This window comes from Peromyscus maniculatus, chromosome 10, assembly GCF_049852395.1.
Source record: "Peromyscus maniculatus bairdii isolate BWxNUB_F1_BW_parent chromosome 10, HU_Pman_BW_mat_3.1, whole genome shotgun sequence".
Taxonomy (NCBI): domain Eukaryota; kingdom Metazoa; phylum Chordata; class Mammalia; order Rodentia; family Cricetidae; genus Peromyscus; species Peromyscus maniculatus.
Window position 1 is genome coordinate 49,351,228 of NC_134861.1, and position 7,631 is coordinate 49,358,858.

A 7,631-nucleotide genomic window follows, 5' to 3' on the forward strand; every position below is an offset into this window, starting at 1 on the left:
GGCTGGCTATTTATCCCTTCCTGCCAACAAAGCTCATCCCAAATCAATAACTAGAGCTAACCAATGAAATGGTGATGTGTTTTTATAACACCAAGCTTGGGGTTGTTGGTTACAGAACACGTGATTGATTCTCGTCTCTGCCTCTCAAGTGTAGACATTGTTATAATTCCTGACCCTAAATACCTACTTGTTCTCTCCGGGGCTCCTTTGGTTAAATTCCCTCAGAATGAGCCTCCTGTCTATTGTGGGAGGGAAGACCAACAGACTCCCAGACTCTATTATTTACTCATTAGCTTTAGCAGAATGTCAATGGTGTGCTATATTAGCAGAATAAACTGTCAAGTCCCCTGGCTCTGGCTAAGGCGGGGCCTGTGATCGCAGCATCTTTAGAGCTGCTGTGAGGTGAAGCCAAATCCTTATTTGGCCCAGGTTAATTATATAGAAGCTGAAGAGATTCCAGGGCCTGCCTGTTTATGCTGATGTTGGAGTTCTGTAGGGCACACTTTGTTGGTGTCCAAGGCAGGTAAGTAATTAACATCCCTTACAGTATTGGAATTAATTTTTAAAACAGGACTGAAGAGAGCATGATGAGATGAAAAATATCCATTTTATGGGTAAGAAACTGTAGGATGCACCTGAACTGAAGTGTAAAATACATCCTCAGTTTTGAAGAGGTTTGAAGACAGGGATATAAAAGTCTTACAGATTTTACACTGTGTCCATGTTGAAATTACAGTATTTGGGGTTAAGTGCAATATGTTAATTAAAATTAATTCATCCACTTATTCAGAGGCTGTTGGATCCCCCGAAGCTGGATGTGGGTGCTGAGAACGAAACTCAGATCCTTTGGAAAAGGAACAATTGTTTCTGACAGCTGAGCCATCTCTCCTGAGCCATGCTTGCTGGTCTGAAACTTGTGGCCATCCTCCTGTCTCTGCCTCTGAATGCTGGGATTACAGTAGTATGCCACACCTGGCTTTTTTCCTTTTTAAATATGGCTGCCAGGACATTTTAATACACACATGACTAAATGATAGAACCAGCAGGATCAACCTATCAATGTGCTGGAGTCTTGTTTTCCTTAAATATGAAATAAGGCTTCTCTAGTTTTCCTAGAGCATTCTAGAATTAATTTTACGTCATTTGACGAAGTTTCCTATGTATTAAATGCAACTAGGATCAGTAAAGCTATTCAACCTTATGAAAATGAGATATTCTCTCCCCACAAAATGTTTATTAGTGATGAAATTCAAACTACGTTTAATCCCAGGAGACCAAGACAAATAGCAAATAGAGAGCACACCTAACCCTGGATATCACAACAAAAACCCGAGAGCCTCATAGCAAGACATAATTGGACAAGTCTTTGGCTTGCGATTTCTAACTTAAAGGAGTTTTTAAAGGTTTAATCTGAGACGTGACTCTTAGGATTCTGGGGACTTTGCCAGTTTGGGGTCATTATTTTCCTTTGGGGTCATTGCATTTACCTCCCTACTAAGTTCTATACTTCACAGATTTCAACTCTGTGTCAGTGTTACACATCACGTGATTGCTGGATGAGTTGGACACCTGGGAGAGCTCAGTGCCACTATCAGCCAGGCCTGCAACAACTACGATATTTTAGATAATGATGGCGATGTGGCCTTACATTCCAGTGCACCTGTGGATATAACTCAAACACTAGGGGTGATAAAATCTAGATGACTTTGTTCCTGGGAGTGTGCCAGGTGTGATGACTGGGAGAAATGCTGTATTATTTAATTACCTTATCAGTGTGCTGAGAGGATGATCAAAGAGCTGGAATTGTTAAAGTCAATGAAATACAGTGAGACAAGGTCTGAAGAATCCCTGAGCGGATAACTCTACTTAGGTTTTTATAAGGGACCTAAGCCTGGATGCATTTGCACAAAAGTAAGCAAAAATTAGCTTTGGCGTGTTGGTTTGTTTTGTGTTGAGGTCCAAGTTTGGGGCTGTACACACTCTAAGGACATTCTCTACAACCTTAGCTGCTCCCCCCCCCCCCAGCTGTTCCTTCTAAATGTCTGCAGTGAGGCTAGGGAGACGGCTCAGCTGTGCTGATACCTGAGAAACCACACGTGGGAAAGGTAGTCAGAGAGAACTCACCCCATAATAGTTGTCTTCTGACGTCAATATAAGGACCATGGCATATTCACCCTTCCTTCTACACATTGTGAATCCCCCTCCCCATAGTCACCCCTCTTCCCTACATACTGTAAACACACACACAAATTAATCAAATACATTAATTAATTTAATTAATTAATTAAAATGCCTACATTGAAGAGAAGCAGAACTCCTTCCCACCAGTCAGAGTTAGCCAACAGAGCAAGGGTTTCTGGTGAACACACTGAACTGAGCAACCGTGCGGTCTTCCTGCAAAATTCCCCTCTCGTACCGTGTCCAGTTCGCAGCTGCCTGTTACGTGAAGTCTCGCCCCCCCCTCCCATAAGCTCTTAATATGCCTTAGTTTACCATTTAGCCGTCCAGAGCGGCATCTGCTCCCCTTTTCAGTACTCCGAAGTTCAAATTCCTCCACTTGAGTCCAGTGGAAACTTGATGATAAGCGCCGGGCTGTAAAAGTCGCCAGAGGGCAAGCATGCTGTGTGATCAAGTTTTTCCGACTGGCTAAAGTCCTCAGTTCCAGCTAGCACACACTTGGGCTTCTGGGGCCATATAGGCCCTCCAGACAAGAACAGATCTTTAGCCAGATGTTGTAACACACCTGAATTCTTAGCATAAGCAAAAAATGTCTGGCCACCTTTTTTTTTTTTTTTTTTTCTACACTGGCGTTTTCTTTTTGAGACAGGGTCTCTTACATATCCAAGGCTATATCCTCAAATCTGCTGTGTAGCTGAGGGTCACCCTGAGCTCCTGATCCTCCTGCTCTTCTTCCTGGGTGCTAAGATGGCAGGCCTGCACCACCAAGGGGGATCGAACCCGGGGCCTTGAGCGTGCTAGGCAAGCACTCTACAAACTGAGCCACATCCCCAGCCTGATGCTTCCACATTTCCACTATTTAAGTCAATATTTGTAGGATGAGGGAGAGGAGTGAGCAAGCCTGTGACCGTGTGGACCCCCAAGTGTTGCTCCAGTCTCTAGACGGTTCCTTTAGGATCCACCCTGTATCTAAAACAGTGGTTCCCTCCCCTCAGCTTCTGAGGATTTCTAAGTGCTAGCTGTGACTGGTCACCTCTAGTGCAGACTGCCACTGTCCTGTCTGCGGTCCCTGGCCATCAAATTGCAGCTGGGTCCCACTTAGTCCTTTCTGTCAGCCCGCAAAGTACCACACCCCAGCTATTTTAAGCCACAGGCTTTCCCCAAAACTGGAAAGTGCCATAGAGCAGGTAACATTATCATAAAGAAAACGAATCTCATGGGTGTCTGCTGGTCACGTGATCCCCGAGTCCCTCCGAGTCTGGCTTTCCCCTTGGCTTCCCAATGTGGTGCAGTGCCTATTGTGTTCAACCTCCAGCCAGGCACAGGGGCCTCGGATGCCCCTGCACCACAGACCTCAGTTCACATACAGGCCAAGGGAGGTATGCACACCCTTCACCACACAGACTGGTCGGACTTCCTTCAAAATTGCAAGTGTGGGCTGGGGAGATGACCCAGCAGATACTTGTGCATGCTGCACAGGCCTGATGACCCGAGTCTTGCTTCTCAGAACCCACACGAAGAGAGAACTAACTTTCCAAAGCCCTCTGACCTTCCTGAGCACACCATGGCACCCATGTGCCCACACTCACATGAACACATTACACCCCTATACACACACACACACACACACACACACACACACACACACACACACACACAAGAAAATGAGAAAATCAAAGTCGCAGGTGCCCTGCTGGACCTGGACAAGAGCACTGGAGTGATTTTTCTCTCCCTACATCATTCCCCACTGGCCTCCTGTTCCCCTTCCCTCCCTGCCCCTTTCTCTTCCCTCCTCCTCCTCCTCCTCCTCCTCCTCCTCCTCCTCCTCCTCCTCCTCCTCCTCCTCTCACTACTTTTCCTCCACAATCTCGATTCCTTTTTACTATAATGACATGAAAATATGTATAGTCATTGCTGGATGGTGAAATTACACATCGTTTTTTAGTTCCCCGTTATATTTTTTGTTCTCTCATTTTCACACTTTCTTTCCCATAATGAACTTGTTATTTTTCATTAGTAAGGAATATAATAGATAGGAAGCCTCAAATGTCCCCAGGAAGAGCGACAGTAGAGAAAGGAGCTGGGCTTTGCCCCAGGGTCTGTTCTTGCTCAGGGCTGATGCCCCATCTCCCTCCTGAGATATTGTTTTTCCTATAACTCAAATATTTCATTACATTTTATCTTAGTGTGTGTGTGTGTGTGTGTGTGTGTGTGTGTGTGTAGGACACAGGTTGACGTTCAGTATCTTGATTGTTCTCTATGTTATTGTTATTATTATTATTATTATTATTATTATTATTATTATTATTATTAAGACGGGTCTCTCACTGAATCTGGAGCTTAATTGATTTTGTTAGCCTGGCTGGCCAATGAGCTCCATGGATCTCCTGTGTCTGCACCTTCAGCACTGGGTCACGGATGGCGCCTGCTTGGTTTGGCTTTTCCCCTGGATCTGGCCCTCTCTGGAAACTAGGGCATTCCGCTCTAGTTTGAAACGCCACTATTTTCTCCTGGGTGCTCTCTTCTCCAGTGTGTCATTGTCATGAGTGGCTGCCAGACTTTGGACTCAAACCTCCTCAACTATGAGATACGTAAACCTTTCCTCTTTTTAAGGTTAATTGTCTCCAGAATTCCATCATAATAACACAGAGATAACTGACGCATTCCATTTCATGGTTCTGTCCACTCAGATGAGCTACCTGACCTTTGTGATCCTTAGGTCTGCATCTTTAAAATGAGAACACAATATTTATCACACAGGATAGCTGGATACATTAGAAATTTCCACCAAATCTCTTGTATTGGTGTCTTGCCTTTCAAATGCTTGCTCAGAGACAACGCCTCATCTTCTCGGCCTCCCCCCACAGTTTTTTTTTTTTTTCCTGTAACACAAAAGAAATATTTCACAACATTTAATATATTTTAGTGTGCTGTGTGTGTGTTGCCACAGCACACATTGGGGGGGGGGGTCAGAGGACAACTTTCACATGGGTCCTAGCATGCACAGGGTCTCAGGTTCAATTCCCAGTACCATAAAAATAAATAAATAAATTGTTAATTTTATCTCTTAACCCCTACATTAACATCGCTCAAAGCAACAATATTTGTGAAGTCAGGGGGTTGGAGTGCAATCTTAATTTTTCTAAAAAAAAAATGGTAGAACAAATTCACAGTTAAGTTACTATAATTTTTTTTTTGAGTCAGAGTTTCACCGTGTAGCCTTGGCTGGCCTGGAGCTGGCTATGTAGACCAGGCTGGCCTCAAACTCATAGAGATCTGCTCTAGCCTCTCGAGTGCTGGGATTAGAACTTTAAAAGTTCCGTGAGGTTATACGCACAGCATCTCTTGTTCCCCGGAGGGCGGGCATCGGCACAGGCCTGAAGGGTACCCTCTAAGCGCCCACCCTAGGCTGGATGCCTGTGAAGCAGAGACATGCACTCCTGTCCGTGCTGAAAGCGAGCACAGAGAGGTGAGGGGCCGCAGATGCAGGGACAAGAGGCGGGAGGGGACAGGAAAGGACACTGCTGCGGCCTGAGCTGCCAGGCAAGTTAAAGGGCGCAAGGGTGGCACTTTCCTAGGAGACCGAGTGAAGGTCAGCAGGTGAGGGTAGCAGGACCTTGGGACACTTGAAGAACTGCCCGCTGCGGAGGCCGCCAGGAGGGAGGCCAGCGAGAGAAGCCAGCTGGAGATAAAGAAAAGCATGCCTGTTCTTGGGGAAGAGTTTGGACTCTGTCCCCATGTCCATGGGGGAAAACGAGAGCCTTAGACCTGGGAATCACGTGATGCATTGTGTGGCTAGAGAGGCTCTCAGGGTAGTTACTGTGAGTGGCTCCTGATGCTCACAGCATGTCTGTACGGGTGTCCACACTTTCTGACGGGATTCCCTCTGTCTGTACCGGTGTCCACGCTTTCTGACGGGATTCTCGCTGTCTGTACCGGTGTCCACGCTTTCTCATTCCCCCTGTGTTCACCTCGTTGTCTAACAAGGGTTTCCAGGTGGACCAGACCATTCATTCCTGTAGGAACGAGCAACCTGTTCTGTTTGCACTGTCTCAAATAAGCCGCACCTGCTTGGTGGTACAAAGCTGACCCAGGAGCTGCTTGCAGTTCCTTCCCCTGGTCCACCCTCCGCAAGCAGCACCAGGAGGCCTCAGAAGCCCCATCAGTGCTGAGCACACCTTGTTCCCCTGGGCACCATTTCCCCTCTTTTCTTGTCTCAGAGCGTGTGTTGCAGTGATGTGCAGAGCAGCTCCTCTCTGGGTGTGTGTACCTCCCCAGTGGCGACAGAAGCCTAAGCAAATACCTTCCATTCACTGGGTCTCGGTGTCTCCACCTGTCAAATAGGAATAGTCTGTCGATAAACACAGCTCAAGAGATCACGTGAGACAGTGAGGGTAAATCACTTCCCCTGCATGGCACATTCAGTAAAGACTTGGTATGAGCTGGGCGGTGGTGGCGCACGACTTTAATCCCAGCACTCGGGAGACAGAGGCAGGAGGATCTCTGTGAGTTTGAGGCCAGCCTGGTCTACAGAGTGAGTTCCAGGAAAGGTGCAAAGCTACACAGAGAAACCCTGTCTCGAAAAACAAAACAAAAAACAGCAACAACAACAACAACAACAAAAGATTTGGTATGAATATTATATCCCATTCTGTCACAGGAGATGTTTGAGCTCGAACCTGCGACCTGGCACCCCCCAAAGTCAGGCTTCAATATGCCAATGAAACAGGGAAGTAATAATGAACAACGGAAAGAGGCTTATTCAGTGTGGCCACACTGGGGAGAGGGGCAAAGGAGGCTCAGGACCCCCTAAGTGCATCTCTGGGACCACAGCTTGAGGTTTAGGTTTAACTGGAGGATCCGAGGGATGCACAGATACACAGGCCTGGTCATGGTGTTGTCTCACTCATTGTCATTGTCTCAGCCCGGGTCCCTCCTGCTAGGTGGCTGACACATTGTCAGCACTGTGTGAACTCTCTGTTCTGGGAGACAAGCTCCCCCACTGGGAGCAGCAGGCTCCTGGCTTATTCCTTCTCCCAGCATGAAATTCAATTCTAGTTTCTTGAGGTGTCTTGTTTTCCTTCCTCCCTCCCTCCCTCCCTCCTTCCTTTTTTTTTTTTTTTTTTAAACAGGGTCTCTACATAGCCCTGGCTGTCCTGGAACTGGCTGGCCTCGAACTCACAGAGATCTACTTGGCATTGTCTCCTAAGTGCTGGGATCAAGGGTGTGTGCTACTGCACCTGGCTAAATTGTTATCTTTACTTTTATTTTATGTGTGTGGGTGTATTGCCTGCTTGTATGTGTCTGCACCATGTATATGCAGTACCTGTGGAGGCCAGAAGAGGGCATCAGATTCCCCTGGGACTGGAGTTACAGTTTTGAGTTGTTAGGTGGGTGCTGGGGATCGAACTCAGGTCCTCTGGAAGAGCAACCAATGCTCTTAACCACTGAGC